This window comes from Somniosus microcephalus, unplaced genomic scaffold (genome assembly GCF_052327205.1).
Source record: "Somniosus microcephalus isolate GS21.2 unplaced genomic scaffold, FLI_Smic_1.0 unresolved_chr4, whole genome shotgun sequence".
Lineage (NCBI taxonomy): Eukaryota > Metazoa > Chordata > Chondrichthyes > Squaliformes > Somniosidae > Somniosus > Somniosus microcephalus.
The window spans coordinates 4,029,662-4,050,525 of record NW_028225182.1 but is presented as its reverse complement, the minus strand read 5'-3'; the positions used below and the strand labels follow the sequence as shown (position 1 = coordinate 4,050,525).

Sequence of the window (20,864 nt, the reverse complement as noted above, 5' to 3'; positions counted from 1 at the left end):
TCGCGGCTCAAACTAATGCAACAGCTCAAAATCATACACCTCAAAATAGTACACTACATCAAACGAATACAAAACCTCAAACGAACACAGCAACTCAAACTAATACAGCCCCTCAAACTAATAAAGCACCTCAAACTAATACAGCACCTCAAAATAGTACACTACATCAAACGAATACAAAACCTCAAACTAATACAGCACCTCAAACTAATACAGCGCCTCAAACTAATACAGCGCCTCAAACTAATAGAGCATCTCAAACTAACAGAGCACCTCAAACTAATACAGCACCTCAATCTAATACAGCACCTCAAACTAATACAGCGCCTCAAATTAATACAGCACCTCAAACTAATACAACACCTCAAACTAATACAACACCTCAAACTAATACAGCGCCTCAAATTAATACAGCACCTCAAACTAATACAACACCTCAAACTAATACAGCGGCTCAAACTAATACAGCACCTGAAACTAACACAGCCCCTTAAACTAATACAGTGCATCAAACTAATGTAGCACCTCAAATCAAAAAAAGATAGAGGATAGGAGCAGGAGTAGGCCATTCGGCCCCTCGATCCTGTTCCTTCATTCAATGAGATCATGGCTGATCATTCAAATTGAGTACCCTGTCCCTGCCTTCTCCCCATATACCTTGATCCCTTTAGCCTGAAGAAATATATCTAACTCCTTCTTGAATATATTTAATAAATTGGCCTCAACTGCCTTCTCTGGTAGAGAATTCCACAGGTTCACCACTCTCTGGGTGAAGAAATTCCTCCTCATCTCAGTCCTAAATTGCTTACCCCTTATACTTAGACTGTGACCCCTGGTTCTGGAGTCTCCCACCATCGGGAACATCCTTACTGCATCTAGTCTGTCTATTCATGATAGAATTTTTAAAGTTTCAATGAAATCCCCTCTGATTCTTCTAAACTCCAGCGAGTATAAGCCCAATCGACCCAATCTCTCCTCATACGTCATTCCTGCCATCCCAGGTAAATCAATAGAGCATGTAAAACTAATAAAGCACCTCAAACTAATATGGCACCTCAAATTAATACAGCACCTCAAAATAATACAGCACCTCAAACTAATACGGCACCTCAAACTAAAACAGCACCTCAAACTAATACAGCACCTCAAACTAATACAGCACCTCAAACTAATACAGCCCCTCAAACTAACACAGCACCTCAAACTAATACAGTGCCTCAAACTAATACAGCGCCTCAAACTAATATGGCACCTCAAACTAATACAGACTCTCAAACTAATACAGCGCCTCAAAGTAGTACAGCAATGCAAACTAATACAGACCCTCAAACTAATACAGCACCTCAAACTAAAAGATCCCCTCAATCTAATACAGCGCCTCAAAATAATGCAGCACCACAAACTAATACTGCCCCTCCAACTAATACGGCACCTCAAACTAATACAGCACCTCAGACTAAAAGAGCACCTCAAACTAATACAGCACTGCAAACTAATACAGCACCTCAAACTAATACAGCACCTCAAACTTATACAGCACCTCAATCTAATACAGCATCTCAAACTAATACAGCACCTCAAAGTAATACAGCACCTCAAACCAATACAGCGGGTCAAACTAATAAAGCACCTCAAATTAATGCAGCATCTCAAACTAATACAGCACCTCAGACTAATACAGCGCCTCAAACTAATACAGCACCTTAAACTAATACAGCACCACAAACTAATACAGCACTTCAAACTAATACGGCACCTCAAACTAATGCAGCACCTCAAACTAATACAGCACCTCAAACTAATACATCACCTCAAACTAATACAGCAACTCAAAATAATAAAGCACATCAAACTAATACAGGATGTCAAAATAATACAGCGCCTCAAACCAATACAGCACGTCAACCTAATACAGCACCTCAATCTAATACAGAGCCTCAAACTAATACAGCACCTCAAATGAATACGGCACCTCAAACTAATACAGCACCTCAAACTAATACAGCACCTCAATCTAATACAGCACCTCAAATGAATACGGCGCCTCAAACTAATACAGCACCTCATACTAATGCAGCATCTCAAACTAATACAGCCCCTCAAACTAATACAGCACCTCAAACTAATACAACACCTCAAACTAATACAGCACCTCAAACTAATACAGTGCCTCAAACTAATACAGCGCCTCAAACTAACACAGCCCCTTAAGCTAATACAGGGCATCAAACTAATGTAGCACCTCAAGTCATAGAAAGATAGAGGATAGGAGCAGGAGTAGGCCATTCGGCCCCTCGATCCTGTTCCTTCATTCAATGCGATCATGGCTGTTCATCCAAATTGAGTACCCTGTCCCTGCCTTCTCCCCATATCCCTTGATCCCTTTAGCATTAAGAAATATATGTAACTCCTTCTTGAATATATTTAATAAATTGGCCTCAACTGCCTTCTGTGGTAGAGAATTCCACAGGTTCACCACTCTCTGGGTGAAGAAATTCCTCCTCATCTCAGTCCTAAATGGCTTACCCCTTATTCTTAGACTGTAACCCCTGGTTCTGGAGTCTCCCACCATCGGGAACATCCTTACTGCATCTAGTCTGTCTATTCATGTTAGAATTTTTTAAGTTTCAATGAAATCCCCTCTCATTCTTCTCAACTCCAGCAAGTATAAGCCCAATCGACCCAATCTCTCCTCATACGTCATTCCTGCCATCCCAGGTAAATCAATAGAGCATGTAAAACTAATAAAGCACCTCAATTAATACGGCACCTCAAACTAATACAGCACCTCAAACTAATACGGCACCTCAAACTAAAACAGCACCTCAAACTAATACAGCACCTCAAACTAATACAGCACCTCAAACTAATACAGCCCCTCAAACTAATACAGCACCTCAAACTAATACAGCGCCTCAAACTAATACAGCGCCTCAAACTAATATGGCACCTCAAACTAATACAGCACCTCAAACTAATACAGCACTTCAAACTAATACAGCACCTCAAACTAATACAGACCCTCAAACTAATACAGCTCCTCAAACTAGTACAGCAATGCACACTAATACAGACCCTCAAACTAATACAGCACCTCAAACTAAAAGATCACCTCAATCTAATACAGCACCTCAAAATAATACAGCACCTCAAACTAATACAGCCCCTCCAACTAATACGGCACCTCAAACTAATACAGCACCTCAAACTAAAAGAGCACCTCAAACTAATAGAGCACTGCAAACTAATACAGCACCTCAAACTAATACAGCACCTCAAACCAATACAGCGCCTCAAACTAATACAGCACCTCAAAGTAATACCGCACCTCAAACTAATACAGCACCTCAATCTAATACAGCGCCTCAAACTAATACAGCACCTCAAACCAATACAGCACCTCAAACTAAAAGAGCACCTCAAACTAATACAGCACTGCAAACTGATACAGCACCTCAATCTAATACAGCATCTCAAACTAATACAGCACCTCAAAGTAATACCGCACCTCAAACTAATACAGCACCTCAATCTAATACAGCGCCTCAAACTAATACAGCACCTCAAACCAATACAGCACCTCAAACTAAAAGAGCACCTCAAACTAATACAGCACTGCAAACTGATACAGCACCTCAATCTAATACAGCATCTCAAACTAATACAGCACCTCAAAGTAATACAGCACCTCAAACCAATACAGCGGGTCAAACTACTAAAGCACCTCAAATTAATACAGAATCTCAAACTAATATAGCACCTCAGACTGATACCGCGCCTCAAACTAATACAGCACCTTAAACTAATACAGCACCTCAAACTAATGCAGCACCTCCAACTAATACAGCACCTCAAACTAATACAGCACCTCAAACTAATACAGCACCTCAAACTAATACAGCACCTCAAACTAATACAGCACCTCAAACTAATACAGCACCTCAAACTAATACAGCACCTCAAACTAATACAGAACGTCAAACTAATACAGCACCTCAAACTAATACAGCACCTCAAATCTAATCAAAAATAAAGAATGTCAGAAGTGGGATCTGAACCCACACCTCCAGGGGAGAACGCTCGACCATCCTGACTTCTAAACGTTATGTCGGGGCACCTGCAAGTTGATTCTGAACGAATATCTGTGATCGTGCCTTGTCCGCTTATTTAACTGATGCCATCAGGCTCTTCTCTCCCTGACTCTGGGGAAACAGTGAGACAGAATTTCGAGCAAGCGTCTGGTTATTGTGAAACAGCAAAGCAAATATTAAATCCGGATTTATCCAAAAAAGTTGTGACCCGACCTGATTTGAACACACAGCTAACGTTGCGCCATTAGGTCGACAACAACAAGCGGGGATGTTTATATATATAAACGATCCTCAATAAAAGGGCTTTAAAATCCCACTCCCACTCGGTGTCAGACAGCTGCAGAAGCAGCGCTTACCTGTCACTCACCGGACGTCTTTGGTTAAACTGTGGTCTTTTTTTCACGGGAAAGCATCATTAATTAACCGATAATTATCTTTTGCACAACTAAAGGAATGCTAACGGAGCGAGAATCGATTCTTCAATCATTTGTTCTGTGCTTTGCATGTTAACTGTTACCCATATCTCATTTTACACACTGTGCTTTAGGAACCTGGTTTAAAATGTTCATTGCTGATGACACCAGGAATCTGGGCCAACTTTTGTCAAATTGAACAGGACCGGTTATTTCTACTGTGCACAGAAAATAGAATCAGCAGTGAATATCAACTCCAATGGTACTGACTTTCAGATTTAACGCAGTCAGATTTGCAATCAAGTGAAATAATTTCACAGTGAAAATATTGTAAGTGTTACTCGCATTTGTGTCTTTAATTCAAGTTTGTGGCGTCTGACTCCCGTTCATGTCTCTTCTTCCTCCGTTGAATAAAACAGGAGGGGCTGGACGTTGACCAGACTGCACTGCCCCTGATATCTGTGAGCTCATCCTTTATATTGAGTGGTTTCTCGCCCTTTGATCGGCTGCAGTGTGGCTGTTACCGTGTTCGCCTCACACGCGATGGATCCTCGTTGAATCAGTTTACTCTCACTCAAAGTTATCTATTTAGTGAAGTGAAATAAGAGCAATTAAAGAATAAGTGAGCAGTCGCTGCAGCCCTTTTGGTTAGAGAATGAACTCGGAAGCAAGCTTAAACATAATGCTCTCCGCCTGCGATCGAACCGGGAACCTAACGCGTGCAAAGCGAACGTGATAACCACTACACTAAGGGAACCGCTGGCTAAAGACTTTTAACAGAGGGGAACTGACCAGTGACGCAACTCTCTGCTGATTGGTTCACCTTAAACAGCATCACTCATGCAAAGGATGAGCTCACTAATATCAGGCGCAGTGCAGTCTGGTTAACGTCAAAACCCTCCTTTCTTATTAAACAGAGGAAGAAGAGACATGAACCGGAGTCAGACGGCACAAAATTTAATTAAAGGCACAAATGCGATTAACACTTACTTACAATCGTTTCACTGATAAAATCTTTCACTTGACGGAAAAGCTGACTACGTTGAATCTGAAAATGAGCACCGTGGGATATTTTGTTCACTACTGATTCTATTCTCTGTGATCAGCTGTGCAGCAGTGTCCGCAGTGTATCGGTTATCACGCTCCTCTCACACGCGGAAAGTCCCCGCTTCGAGCGCAAGTAAACACAATACATTCGCAAAAATTTTATTCTGTTCAGTGAATAGTCCTGTTAATTTTAGCAAAAGTTGCCCCAGATTTCTGCTTTCATAAGCAATTAATATTTTAAACGAGATTCCTAAAATGCAATGTGTAAAATGAGAGATGGTTAACAGTTGATTAATTACAAAGGGCAAAATGCATTATTGAAGTGTGTATCGCCTTTCTTTCATTCTGTAAATTATGGTAATCGATTATTTAATGGTGATTGCAAAAGATTCAACTGCAGGTTGAATAGTGGCCGGCGACACGAGCGCTCGTTTGGGATTTGGTGCTTCACTGAAATTTATTCAAACAACCGAAGCGAAAAATCGATCCCCGAGAACGCCGGGTCAAACCTAGCCAGGTGAGGAGCTAACCATTGCAAAGCCATTTTGTGTGTGTGGCTATTCTTGATGACCAGAGCACTGGAGACCGAGACAGTGACTTTGCCTTTTCGACCTGCCTTCTGAAGCGCCGCCCGGTCCCACTGCTACAGTTAATGAGCTGTTAGGATGTTAATGTATCCGGGCTGCAGGAGGGCGCTCCAGGCGCAGCAGAGGAGACTCTGCATTAGTACTCCGTGGAAACGGTAATTTCCCCTTCGCTCTTCCTCCTCTCTATATCCCTGTGCTTTTATGTCTCTATTTCTCCCCCGGCTCAGTTTCCGGAATCATAACACGGTGTGGGGCATTTTTGGAGACGCGTTTTCTTTGCTTCTTATTGAATGGACACTCAGACAGGCCGATTGAAACTACACTTTGAATCCCGTCGCTGACCCTGTGTTTTCCTATTAATCTGTGTTGTTTTGCTTCCACATTCTCAATGAGAAAGTCCCCAGCCTCAGTTATTAAATAAAATAAGGCCCACCTCGTCAAATTGCGACACGCGCGGCGGAGATTCCCTAAATCAGCGCCAACTTTCCCCAAATCCTCCTTACAGTACCGCAACCCAAACTGTGTCCTATATGGGAAATACCATTGAGAATTACTTCACTCACTGTAACGCTGCCATTTGAATGGCATAATTCGCCTGTCAATGCGTGTTTTATTTATACTGAACCAATCATGCAAACTATTTCAATTTTCATATTTACTATACTTGAATGGAGAAAATACTTTAAATTGCCTCTGCCCACTTTCGAACCATTGAGTTTTCGGAAAGCGATCACCATTACACACCGGAAACCCTCCAACACTCGAGTACATTGCATTGTAGCGACTCAATAGGAACAGGAGGAGGCCATTCAGCCCCTCGATCCTGTTGCGCCATTCAATTAGATCAGGGTTGATCTGTATCTTCATTTCATCTACACGCTTTGTTTCCTTAACCCGTAATAACCTTACCCAACAAAAAGTTATCACCAGTAGCGGCAATCTTGAGCCTGAATCCAGCTGCACTCACGGATCCGGACAGAAAAGGCTTCTCACTGACGGCCACCCTGCAGATCAATTAATTACATTTCTGAACTTCAGGGATTCGGAGATTCCAGGGTTTAAAAGGGAACAAACGATGAAATGGGCCTCACTGTGGATCAGTTTTCTCTCACTCAGAGATATCTGACTAGTGAAGTTAAATAAAGAACAAGGGAGGAGCCGCTGTAGCCCTATTGACAGGAGAATAAACTAGCCATACATCTCTCACGTTTCCCAATTCTAACAGAAGTGTAATCGACTTGAAATGTTCACTCTGTTTCTTTATCCACATGTACTGCCTGACCTCTTGAGAAGTTCCACCATTTTCCGTTTCTATTTGAGATTTACAGCATTTGCAATAATTTTCTTTTGTCACTTAAAATAAACCCGCTGGTTGTTCATCCACAGCAGTATTAAACACAATGTTCCCGCCCGGGATCGAACTGGAGACTTTTCGCGTGGAAAGCGAACGTGATAACCACTACACTACGGGAACTGCTGGGTCCGTATCTTCAACAGAGGGGAACTGACCAGTGAAGCCCCTCTGTGCTGATTGGTTCAGCTGAAACAGCATCAGTCAACATAAAGGAGGAGCTCACAAATATCAGGCGCAGTGCAGTCTGGTCAACGTCAGCCCCTCCTTTGTTATTCAACAGAGGAAGAAGAGACATGAGCGGGAGTCAAACGTCACAAACTTTTATTAAAGCTACAAATACGAGTAACACATACTTCCAAATCGTTTCACTGAAAACTTCTTTCATTGATGAAGAAGCTGACTGCGTTGAATCTGAAAATGTGCACTGGGCGATATTTTGTTCACTACTGATTCTGTTAGCTGTGGGCTATGCCGCAGCGGTTGGCGTAATGTACATGTTATCATGTTCGCCTCGCACGCGAATTGTCCCGGGTTCGAGCCCGGGCGGGAAACATTTACATTCGCCAGGATTTCGTTATGTGCAGTGAACGATCCTGTTCGCTTTAAATAAAGTCGCGCCAAATTTCTGCTTTCATAAGCAATTAGCAATTTAATCGAGATTCCAAAAATACAATGTGTAAAATGAGATATGGTTAACAGTTGATAACTTACAAAGGGGAAAATGCGTCATTGAAGAGCGTTTACGCCTTTTTTGCATTCTGTAAATTATGGTAATCGGTTATTAAAGGGTGGTTGCAAAAGATTCAACTGCAAGTTGAATAGTGGCCGGCGACACGAGTGCTCGTTTGGGATTTGAACCGTGGGCTTCTCGGAAATTTAAACAAACACCGAAGCGAAAATCGGACTGCCGAGAAGGCCGCTTCAAAGCCGAGCCAGGTGAGGAGCTAACCATTGTAAAACCATCGTGTGTGTGTGGCTATTCTTGATGAGCAGAGCACTTTAGGCCGAAACAGTGACTTTGCCTTTTCGGCCTGTCTTCTGAAGCGCCGCCCGGTCCCACTCCTACAGTTAATGAGCTATTAGGATGTTAATGTATCCGGGCTGCAGGAGGCCACCCCAGGCGCAGCAGAGGAGTCCCTGCATTAGTTCTCCTTGGAAACAGTATTTTCCCCTTCGCTCTTCCTCTTCTCTATATCCCTGTGCAGTTTCCTGAATCATAACAGGGTGGGGACATTTTTAGAGACGCGCTTTTTTTTATTATTTATTGAAAGGACAGCCAGACAGACCGATTGAAACTGCAATTTGAATCCTGTCGCCGACCTTGTGTTTTCCTATTAATCTGTGTTGTTCTCCTTTCCGCATTCTCAATGAGAAAGTCCCCAGCCTCGATTTTTAAATAAAATAATGCCCAGCTCGTCAAATAGCGACACGCGAGTGGGAGATTCCCTAAATCAGCGCCAACTTTCCCCAAATCCTCCTTACAGTACCGCAACCCAAACTGTGTCCTTTTTGGGAAATATTATTGAGAATTACTTCACTCATTGTAACGCTGCCATTTGAATGGCATAATTCGCCTGTCAATGCGCATTTTATTTATACTGAACCAAGCATGCAAATTATCCCAGTTTTCATAATCACTAAACTTGAATGGAGAAAAGCCATTAAATGGCCTCTACCCACTTTCGACCCATTGAGTTTTCGTGCGTTAGCGGAATGCGATAACCACAACACACCAGAAACCCTCCAGCACTCGGGTGCATTGTATTGCATTGACTCCATAGGAAGAGGAGGAGGCCATTCAGCCCCTCGAGCCTGCTGCGCCATTCAATTAAATCAGAGCTGATCTGTATCTTCACTCCGTCCACCCGCTTTGGTTACGTAACCCTGAATACACTTACCCAACAAAAATCTATCGACAGTACCGGCAATCTTCAGCCGGAAGCCATCACCTCTCCCGGAACCAGACAGAAACGGTTTCTTACTGACTGCCACCCTGCAGATTCATGCATTACATTTCTGAACTTCAGCGATTCGGAGACTCCAGTGTTTAAAAGTGAACATAAGATGAAATGGGTCTCACTGTGGATCGGTTTTCTCTCACTCGAAGTTATCTATTCAGTGAAGTGAAATAAAGAACAATTAAAGAACAGGGCAGAAGCCGTTGTGGCCCTTTTGACAGGAGGATAAATTCGCCTCTGGTTGCTCGCCAAACCTCGAACGTGACAACCGCTACACTGCGGACACACCGGCTCTATAGCAGCAGCAGAGGGGACCTGACTCAGTGAACTCCCTCTGTGCTGATCGGCAATGTGTTGCCTCACTTTAAACAACTTCTGTCCCACACTGAAAGCTCTCAGTCCTTCTTCTCCGCTGCCCTTTGCAAAAAATGTCACTGATTCCCCCCGCACACCCCTAACGTGTTCTATTCCGCACCCACACAGTGGGGCCGCTCAGCCTCCCCCTGCCTGATCACGATCAGCCATGTCACCCAGTTTGTAATATTAAACCCAGAACTAGCGCCCCGCAAAGAGAGTCTGTTACCTAAATCTGTAACAGAAAGTACTGGGTTTATTAACGGTGATGCAAGCAATTATAACTCGTCTCACAGACTAGAATTACTTTTATACAGTGAACTGTAGCCAAATCTTTTCTCACGCTGAATTCCTTGATTAAGAATCGTAACCGGGTGAGTTCCAGTCGACCACCAGGGACCAGCTATGATTCTTGTATATATATATATCAACCTGAATATGATTGGGAGCTGTCTAGACCTCGTGTCGCAACGGTAGTGCGCCTGATCCCGAGGCTGCGTGTTCAAATGACGTCGGGGCCATGGTTGCTTTGCAGCTCACATGAGTCTGGATAAATAATATATTAATGGTTATCTCACAACAATGAGAACTTGAATTAGATGTATTTTATTAGATTGGTTTCTGGGATGTAGGTCTCGCTGGCAAGGCCAGCATTTATTGCCCATCCCTGAGGTGCTGGTCAGCCACTGTAGTCGCCTTTCACCACTTACAGAACAACATCATAGAATCAGAGAATGGATACACCATAGAAAGAGGCCATTCGGCCCGTCCAGCCCGTGCCGGCTCTCTGCAAGAGCCCTTCAGCTAGTCCCACTCCCCCGCCCTTTCCCCGTAGGCCTGCAAACTTTATTCCTTCAGTTACTTATCCAATATTTACATGTATCGGTATTATTTATTCATTTATTTGGGTGAAGCTGTCTCATTCAAAAATATGTTCTGGCTATTTATTTCTGTCTTACTTTTAAATTACACGCAAATGACTTTATGCAGAACACCGATACACACAAATACATTGATCAATAACACACAGATACATTCACATTTATTCATCACCAGCGCAATGATACACCCAAAATCCATTTAGGACAATCACAGTTTCAAACACAGATATTTATATATTAATATCCTGAAGTATGTTATAAAAATAAAGAAAATAAATGTACAACTGACTCCAGTATTTTTACATGTATGTGTAACCTTTAGGTCGATGACTTTTCACCATTAATTCTCTATATACATATATAGAACTGGAAGATGCCAGCGCGCCGTGTGAGATTACATTTGATTTGTGGCTCTTGTTCAGCCAGTATGATGGAAATAGAAGAGGTTCGAGCACTTTAATGAGGTTTCCAATGAAGATAGATGCACCCCAATAAATGACAAAATATTTCAGATATAATGTAAATAGATCTATAAGCTGCAGAGTCATGAAATGCTTTACATGTAAACACGTGAAATTAATTTGTATCCAATGCAGATTGACTCATTCTAATTACGATTATTGCATCACTTTACTTCAGTATTCCCTGGCAGTCTCATGATTAGAATTCGGCACTCTTACTGTCCAGGTTCAATTCCCGGTCAGGGAAGTCATTTTTATAACAGTTTTTTATTAAATTAAACTAATTTTGTTTCAACTCTAACATGCATGTAACCTGGAAAATTGTCTTAATTATTTTTAATTAACCGATAATCTTAATTTACAGAATGACATTAATGCTAAAGATACTTCACTAACATATATTGTGCTTTCTATGTGATGAACTGTTATGCATATCTTATTTTACACCATGGCCCGGATTTTACGGTGCTTCCTACAGCGAGTGCACAGCATAGGCTATTGTACGCCTTCAGAACGACTACACAAGTGCCAGGTATCCGCACGCCCAGAATTTGCGATCTGTCAAGTTTCGCTTTGACAGATTCACCGCATCCGCTACAACATCACTTTTGCTGTCACTGAGTTGGGCTAACTACTGCCCAGCGAATGCCCAGGAAACCCTTACACCTGATAATAGCAGGCATAAGGCTTTCTTTTACCATCGTAAGGGTTAAAATCAATATTAAAATATATTTCTAAAGTGATATAAACATACACTTACATTTAAAATTCGTTTAGGTAAATTTTGTTACGTTTTAAAATGTTACATTTATATTTCAAAACATTCAATTTGAATTTTAAATCATAGATTCATAGAATCATAGATGATACGGCACAGAAGGAGGCCATGCAGCCCATTGAGTCTGTACTGGCACTTTGAAAGAGCTCTTCAAATAGTCCCACTCCACTGCTTTCCCCCATAGTCCTGCAAATTTCTCCTTTACAATTATTTATTCAATTCACTTTGGAAAGTTACTATTGCGTCTGCTCCACCGCCCTTTCAGGCAGCGCATTCCCGATCACAACAACTGGCTGTGGTAAAAAAACTCATCTCCCCTCTGGTACTTTTGCCGGTTAGGTTCAATTAGTCTCCTCCAGTTACCGACCCTCCTGCCACTGGAAACAGATTCTCCTTATTTACTCTTATCAAAACATCTTGTACATTTAAAAACCTCGATTAAGTTTCCTCTTAACCTTCTGCAGGAAACAATTCCAGCTTCTCAGTCTCTCAACATAACTGAAGTCAACTCATCCCCGGGACCACTCGCTCTTTGTGCTTGTCTCTCTTTCTTTGTCTCTATCTGTCTCTCTCTTTGTCTCTGCCTCTCTGTTTGTCCCTGTCTCTCTCTCTGTCTGTCTGTCCCTTCTGTCTCTTTCTCACTCTGTTCACAGGCCCATTCTAGTTCTGATCAAACACTGCACTTTTCAGTTCCTCGTTAGTATAGTGGTGAGTATCCTCGCCTGTCACGTGGGAGACCGGGGTTCAATTACCCAAGGGGGAGGATTTTTTTTTAACAACCCCAATTTTAAACTTCTTCCCAGCTCCTTGAAATGCTCCTTTGAAAAGTTCAAGTGAAATAATTTAAAAAGATTTACTGGCATATGAAGAACTGTATAAAAACTTCCTGCACCTGTTCCTCGTTGGAATCGTGCTCGCCCTCTATTTCCCTCTCACTGTTCTGTGGGACAGAGAGGAGTCATAACGTCACAGAATGAGACCATTGAATGCTTAATTAAATTCATTTATTTTGAACATGTGACCATTTATTCTTACTTCCGTGGTGTGAAATGTTATTTATTTGGAGATTTCTATTTCGCTTATGGGATTCCGTACATAAAGCATCATAGGAATCCCCCTGTTAGATTGGTTGGCCTGGCCAACGTGAATCCAGGGATGCTGCCGAACCGTGAGCGCCAATGGTATCCGTGGGCATTTATGCAGGCATACGCCAGCAGGCCCAAGACCGCAAGTGTGCGAAACTCCGGAGACACCAGTTAATTGGGATTTGTTTCTCGGTTCGGAGGCGTAAGCCGAAGCCAAACCTCCGATCGCAATTTCAAGGCCCATCGTATTTTAGGAGGCTGGTTTAAAATGTTCATTACTTACGACATCATGAATCTGGGGCATATTTTGTTCAATATAACCGGACCGGTTATTGCGCAGAATAAAAAGGTTCCACTCGAACATATCCACCCGGGCTCGATGTGGGAACTGTTCATGTAGGAGGCGAACATGATAGTCGCTGCACTACGGAAACCGGAGCGTTAGTGTCCACGGAAAAGCGAATCAGCAGCGAACATAAAATCTCATGGTGATCATTTTCAGATTCAATGCAGTCAGCCATTAAATAAAGTGAAATAATTTTACAGTGAAAAGATTTGGAAGTGTTACTCGTATCTGTGCCTTTAATTAAAGTTTGTGGTGTCTGACTCCCGCTCATGTCTCTGAATAAGAAAGGAGGGGCTTGACGTTGACCAGACTGCACTGTGCCTGATGTTTGTGAGCTCATCCTTTATATTGAGCGTTTTCTCATTCTTTGATCGGCCTCAGCATCAGCTCAGCGGTAACTTCGCAGACTTAACTTAATTGTAAGCTCGAACCCACTCTCACCGCGGGCGTTGTATGGTGATTTTATAGTCATATTCATTCCCGTTCTTCTACACCGAAACAAATTGTAGCCGTGATTTTAAACCTATGCTGCGTGATTTATAGCGATCACCTTTAAATGATTCAGAAAACCAGTCCTTTCACCTCCGCAACACGATTTCGATTAATGGTCAGGAAAGTGACTTTTATAACAGTTTTTAAATCACAACCTGATGAAATTGACTACATTCAGCTGATTTGAAAAAGTTAGAATTGTATAAATTACCATTACTTACCCCATAACTTTCATTTGCAGAACGAAATAATTAATTGCTTTGCACCATTTAAAATTATTCTGTGTGTCTATTCTTCCTACCAAAGTGAATAACCTCACATTTCCCTACATTATATTCCATCTGCCACCTTCTTGCTCGCCCACTCACTTAATCTGTCTATATCCCATTGTAGGCTCTTTGTGTCCTTCTCACAGCTTACTTTCCCACCTAGCTTTGTATCATCAGAAAACTTGGATACATTACACTCTGTCCCTTCATCTAAGTCAGTAATATCGACTGTAAATAGCTGAAGCATGCGCACTTGATCCTTGCGGCACCCCACTAGTTACAGCCTGCCAATCTGAAAATGACCCGATAATTCCTATCTCTATTTTCTGTCCATTAACCAAACCTCTATTCTTGCTAATACATTACCTCCAGTCCCATGAGCCCTTATCTTGTGTAACAAGCTTTTACGTGTTTGCTTATCGAATGCCTTTTGGAAATCCAAATATGCTGCCTCCACTGGTTCCCCTTATAGTTCCAATGAATGCCTGAAGCAGAACATCCCGTTGTGCGAATGGAGCCTGTTTGTCGGACAAGGCTACATGTAAGGAAGGAGTGTGGTAAGGGGATAAGGGAAGTGATACTCTGGTAACAAGGTCGGGTAATAAAAATAGAAAGTGCTGGAAACACTCAACAGGTCAGGCAGCAGCTGTGGAGAGAGAAGCAGATTTAACGTTTCCGGTCGAAAACCTTCCATCAGAAGGTGGGCAGTTGTGTTAGGTTACACTATTAAACTTGCACATTGTCACGTAGTAGAGGTAAGGAAAAGATATCAAAAGTTTGGAACAAATACTTTAGAATTCGTTAAAGGTTTGATTAACTTGTATATCGAACTCGGAACTATAACGTGTTGGAGTTCCTCGGTTAAAATTCGCAAAGATTTGTTTAAGAGCTGTTGTTAATTATACTTCTAATTATTGCATGATTAATAAATCTGACATTTACGGTTGCGAACCCTTTTACTGCACTGCGCGTTCTCCAGCTGAGCTCGGAGCGTCGTCCCCTTCAATCCATCGCTCACAGGGACTGTTCCATTCAGCATTTCTTTTCTCTGGGCCTTGGTGAAATTTCATAGATTGAAAGCGACGCGTTTCAACCCCAAGCTCGTCACCGACTTGCTAACCGCTGCACAGCGACCACACTCTGCTCCCGTGAGATGGAGGCCCAGGAGCTGTTTCAAGCTCGATTGCAGTTACAAGCAGAACTCATTCAAAGAAAGTCCACATCATTGAGGCGCCTGAGTCTTTGCACCGAACTCCTTCCCAAAGAGTTGAGATTAATGTGGGGGCGATTTGGGCACATTTTTCCCCACATTACAAATCTTCAAAGGGACTTCAATGGGGTTAAAGACCTTTGGGACGTCCTGAGTTCGTGAAAAGCTCTGTATCAAAGCCAGTGTTTTTTTTTTCCAGAAGTTCGAACAGCAAGTTCATAATTCGCGGGCAAAATAAGGGCTCCTCCGGGATCTCCCGCAAGTTTCAACCAATAACCCCGAAGCGAGAATCATACCAACGAGCCAACTGATAAATTTGACCGGAGATAAGAGCTAAGCATTGTAAAACCATTTTGTTTGTGTGGTTGTTCTTGATGAGCAGAGCACTTAAGACCACGACTGTGACTTTGCCTTTTCGAACTGTCTACTGAAGCGCCGCCCGGGCCCACTGCTACAGTTAATGAGCTGTAGTTGAATATTGGATGGGATAAAAATTGATAAAGAGGAGGTACTAGAAAGCTGGCTGTACCAGGACCAGTTGAAATGGATCCTAGGATGCTGAGGGGAGTAAAGGTGGGAATTACGGAGGTACTGACCATAATCTTCCAATACTCATTGGATATGGGGTGGTGCCAGACGTCTGGAGGATTGCAAATGTTACACCCTTGTTGAAAAAAGTGTATAAGGTTCAACCCAGCAACTGCTCGCCAGTCAGCTTAACGTCGGTAGTGAGGAACCTTTTAGAAAGGAGAACCCTGCACAAAATGACCAGTCACTTGGACAAGTGTGGATTAATTAAGGAAAGTCTGCTCGGATTTGTTAAACGCAACTCGTCTTTTCCCAACTTGATTGAATTTTTTGATGAGGTGAAAGAGAGGGTTGATGAGGGAAATTCATTTGATGTGGTGGACATGGACTTCCAAAAGGCATTTGATAAAGTGCCACGTAACAGGCTTGCCGGCAAAGCTTAAGCCCATGTAATAAAAGGGACAGTGGCAGCATGGATGTCAAATTGGCTAAGTGACAGGAAACAGAGAGTAGTGCTGAACTGTTGTTTCTCTGACTGGAGGAAGGTACACAGTGGTGTTCCCCAGGGGTCGGTACTTGGAGCCTGTTCCGTCATTCAATGAGATCATGGCTGATCATCCAAATTCAGTACCCTGTCCCTGCCTTCTCCCCATATCCCTTGATCCCTTTAGCCTTAAGAAATATATCTAACTCAGTGAAGTAAAATAAAGAGCAATTAGAGAACAAGGAAGATGCCGCTGTGGCCCATTTGACAGGAGAATAAATTCGCCTCTAGTTGTTCGCCACAGCAAGTTTAAAACATATATGTTTCCACCCGGGCTCGAACCTGATAACCGCTACAATGTGGAACCCACCGGCTCTGTAGCAGCAGCAGTGTGGTACTGAGTCAGTTAACGCGCTCTGTGCGGATCGGCAATGTGTTGCCTCACTTTAAACACCTTCTGTCCCACACTGAATGCTCTCAGTCCTTCTCCCCCGCTGCCCTTTACAAATAATGTCACTAATTCCCCCACACACCCCTAACATGAATCCTTCCACATCCTGACAGTGGGGCCGCTGAAGCTCCCACTGTCTCCCCGCGATCAGCGATCTCACCCAGTTTGTAAAATTAAACGCGGAACAAATGTCACGCAAAGAGCGTCTGTAACCGAAATCTGTAACAGAAAGTGATGGATTTATTAGCCAAGATTAAAGCAATTATTACTCGTCTCACAGACTTGAATTATCTTTCTGCAATGCACTGTTCCCAAATCTTATGTCAAGATGAATTCCTTGATTGTGAATCGAAAGCAGGTGAGTGTCATTCGACCACCACGGACCAGGTATGATACTTCTGTATATATGAACCTGAATACACAAAGAAAGTTGTCGAGACCTCGTGGCGCAACGGTAGCGCGTCTGACTCCAGATTATAGAGTCATTGAGTCATAGAGTTTTACAGCACAGAAAGAGTCCCGTCGGCCCATCGTGTCTGCGCCGTCCATCAATCCCTGTCCAGTCTAATCACATTTTCCAGCATTTGGTCCATAGCCTTGTATGCAATGGCATTTCAAGTGCTCATCCAAATGCTTCTTGAATGTTGTGAGGGTTCCTGCCTCTACCACCCTTTCAGGCAGTGAGCTCCAGATTCCAACCACCCTCTGGGTGAAAAAGTTCCTCCTCAAATCCCCTCTAAATCTCCTGCCCCTTACCCTGAATCTATGCCCCCTTGTTATTGACACCCCTACTAAGGGGAAAAGTTCCTCTTTATCTACCCTATCTATGCCCCTCATCATTTTGTACACCTCAATCAGGTCCCCCTCAGCCTTCTTTGCTCCAAGGAAAGCAACCCCAGCCTGTTTAGCCTTTCTTCATAGCTGAGGCGCTCCATCCGAGTTAACATCCTGGTGAATCTTCTCTGCACCCTCTCCAAAGCAATCACATCATTCCTATAGTGAGGCGACCAGAACTGCACACAGTACTCCAGCTGTGGCCTCACCAGCGTTTTGTACAGCTCCATCATAACCTCCCTGCTCTTTTATTCTATGCCTTGGCTAATGAAGGCAAGTATCCCATATGCCTTTTTAACCACCTTATCTACCTGTTCCGCTGCCTTCAGGGATCTATGTACATGTACACCAAGGTCCCTCTGACCCTCTGTACTTCCTAGGGTCCTATCACTCATTGTGTATTCCCTTGCCTTATTTGTCCGTTCAAAATGCATCACCTCGCACTTTTCAGGGTTAAATTCCATTTGCCACTTTGCCGCCCATCTGACCAACCCGTTTATATCGCCCTGTAGACTGAGGCTTTCCTCCTCGCAATTTACCACCCCACCAATTTTCGTGTCATCTGCGAACTTACTGATCATACCTTTTACATTCTCATCCGAATCATTTATGTAGATCACAAACAGCAAGGGACCCAGCACCGATCCCTGAGGTACCCCATTGGACACAGGCTTCCAGTCACAAAAGCAACTTCCGAACATCACCTTCTGCCTCCTGCCACTCAGCCAGTTTAGGATCCAACGCGCCAAGGCACCCTGGATCCCATGGGCTCTTACCTTCTTGACCAGTCTCCTATGCTGGACTTTGACAAAAGCTTTACTGAAGTCCATGTAAACCACATCCACAGCATTTCCCTCATCCACACACCTAGTCACCCCCTCGAAAAATTCAATCAGATTGGTCAGACATGATTTACCCTTGACAAAGCCATGCTGACTATCCCCGATTAATCCTTGCCTCTCCAAGTGGTGACTAATTTTGACCCTCAGAATTTTATCCAATAATTTCCCTACCACAGATGTTAGGCTCACTGGCCTGTAATTCCCTGGTTTATCCCTGCTACCCTTCTTGAATAATGGTACTACGTTAGCTGTTCTCCAGTCCTCTGGTACATCCCCTGTGGCCAGAGAGGTTCTGAAAATTTGTGTCAGAGCCCCTGCAATCTCCTCCTTTGCCTCACACAACAGCCTGGGATACATCTCCTCCGGGCCTGGGGAGTTATCCACTTTTTGGCCTGCTAAAACCGCCAGTACCTCCTCCCTCTCGATGCTAATAAGTTCAAGTATGTCACAGTCCCCTTGCCCGATTTCTATGTCTACATCGTCTTTCTCCATAGTGAACACAGAAGCAAAAAAATCATTTAAAACCCCGCCTACATCATCTGGCTCGACACATAGATTGCCACTTTGGTCCCTAATCGGCCCTACCCTTTCCCTGGTTATCCTCTTGCCCTTAATATACTTATAAACCATCTTAGGATTTTCCTTTATTTTGCTCACCAGTGTTATTTCATGGCCCCTCCTCGCCCTCCTAATTTCTATTTTAAGTATGCCCCTGCACTTTTTATATTCCTCTAGGGCTTCCTACGTCTTTAGTCTTTTGTAATTGCCAAAAGCCCCCTTTTTTTCCTAATGCATTTTTGTATATCCCTTGTCATCCAAGGTTCCCTTTGCTTGTTGGTCCCACCCTTAACCTTTACAGGAACATGTCGGCATTGTACTCTCTCTATTTCCCTTCTGAAAGTCTCCCACTGTTTTGATGTGGATTTTCCTATAAGTAGCTGCTCCCAGTGCACTTTGGCCAGATCCTGCCTTATCATATTAAAATCGGCCTTCCCCCAGTTTAGAACCCTTATTTCCGGGCCGTCTTTGTCTTTTTCCATGACCACCTTAAATCCACCGAATTATGGTCACTGTCGCCAAAATGCTCTCCTCCTGACACATCCACCACTTGCCCGGATACATTCCCTAGAATTAGGTCCAGTACCGCCCCCTCTCTTGTAGGACTTTCTACATGTTGGCTCAATAAGCTCTCCTGGATGCACTTTAAGAATTCTGCACCCTCTAAGCCTTTCACACTCTGACTATCCCAATTAACATTGGGGAATTTGAAATCCCCCACTATTATTACCCTATTATTTTCGCACTTCTCTGAGATTTGCCTACATATCTGTTCCTCTAACTCCCCTGACTGTTTGGGTTCCTATCGTACACTCCCAGCAAAGTGCTTGCCACCTTTTTGTTTTTAAGTTCTACCCATATGGCCTCATTAGAGGAATGCGCTAATATATCGTCCCTCCTTACAGCAGTAATTGACTCCTTAATTAATATTGGAACACCCCCTCCCCTTTTACACCCCCCTCTGTCTCACCTGAAGATTCTATACCCCGGAATATTGAGCTGCCAGTCCTGACCCTCCCTCAACCATGTCTCCGTGATAGCAACAATATCCTACTCCCATGTGTTCAACAACAACTTCAGTTCATCCACCTTATTTGCAAGACTCCTTGCATTAAAATAAATGCCTTCCAGCCATGCCATATTCCCTTTTCCCTTCACATATTTGCTCTGCCTTCCCAGCTGACTTGTTTTTTCCTCCGTATTTGGCTGTAAATCACCCCCTACTATAGCTCCACTCTGTATCCCATCCCCCTGCCAAGTTAGTTTAAACCCCCCCCCCCAGCAGTGCTAGCAAACCTCCCCGCAAGGATATTGGTTCCCCTCTGGTTCAGGTGTAAACCGTCCGACTTGTACAAGTCCCACCTTTCCCAGAAGCAGACCCAGTGTTCCAGGAAACTAAAGCCCTCCCTCCTGCACCATCCCTTTAGCCACGCATTCATCTGTTCTATCTTCCGATTCCTATACTCACTAGCACGTGGCACCGGGAGTAATCCAGAGATTACAACCTTTGAGGTCCTGCTCCTTAATCTTCCACCTAGCTCCCTAAATTCTTGCTGCAGGACCTCATCCCTCTTTTTACCTATGTCGTTGGTATCAATGTGGACCACGACCTCTAGCTGTTCACCCTCCCCCTCCAGAATGCCCTGCAGCCGCTCAGTGACATCCTTGACCCTGGCACCAGGGAGGCAACAAACCATCCTGGATTCACGTCTACGGCCACAGAAACGCCTATCTGTTCCCCTTACTATAGAATCCCCTACCACTATTGCTCTCCCACTCTTTTTCCTCCCTTCCTGGGCAGCAGGAGCACACCCAGTGCCAGGAAGTTGGCTGCTGCTGCC

At 43.5% G+C, this 20,864-nt stretch overlaps 1 non-coding gene across 1 annotated transcript; it reads right to left on the bottom strand.

The window, feature by feature from the left end:
• Positions 1 to 7,539: 7,539 nt before the first annotated feature.
• trnag-ucc (transfer RNA glycine (anticodon UCC)) lies at positions 7,540 to 7,612 on the bottom strand. Its single transcript has one exon. It is a non-coding gene; the product is annotated as a tRNA-Gly (tRNA).
• Positions 7,613 to 20,864: the final 13,252 nt, after the last annotated feature.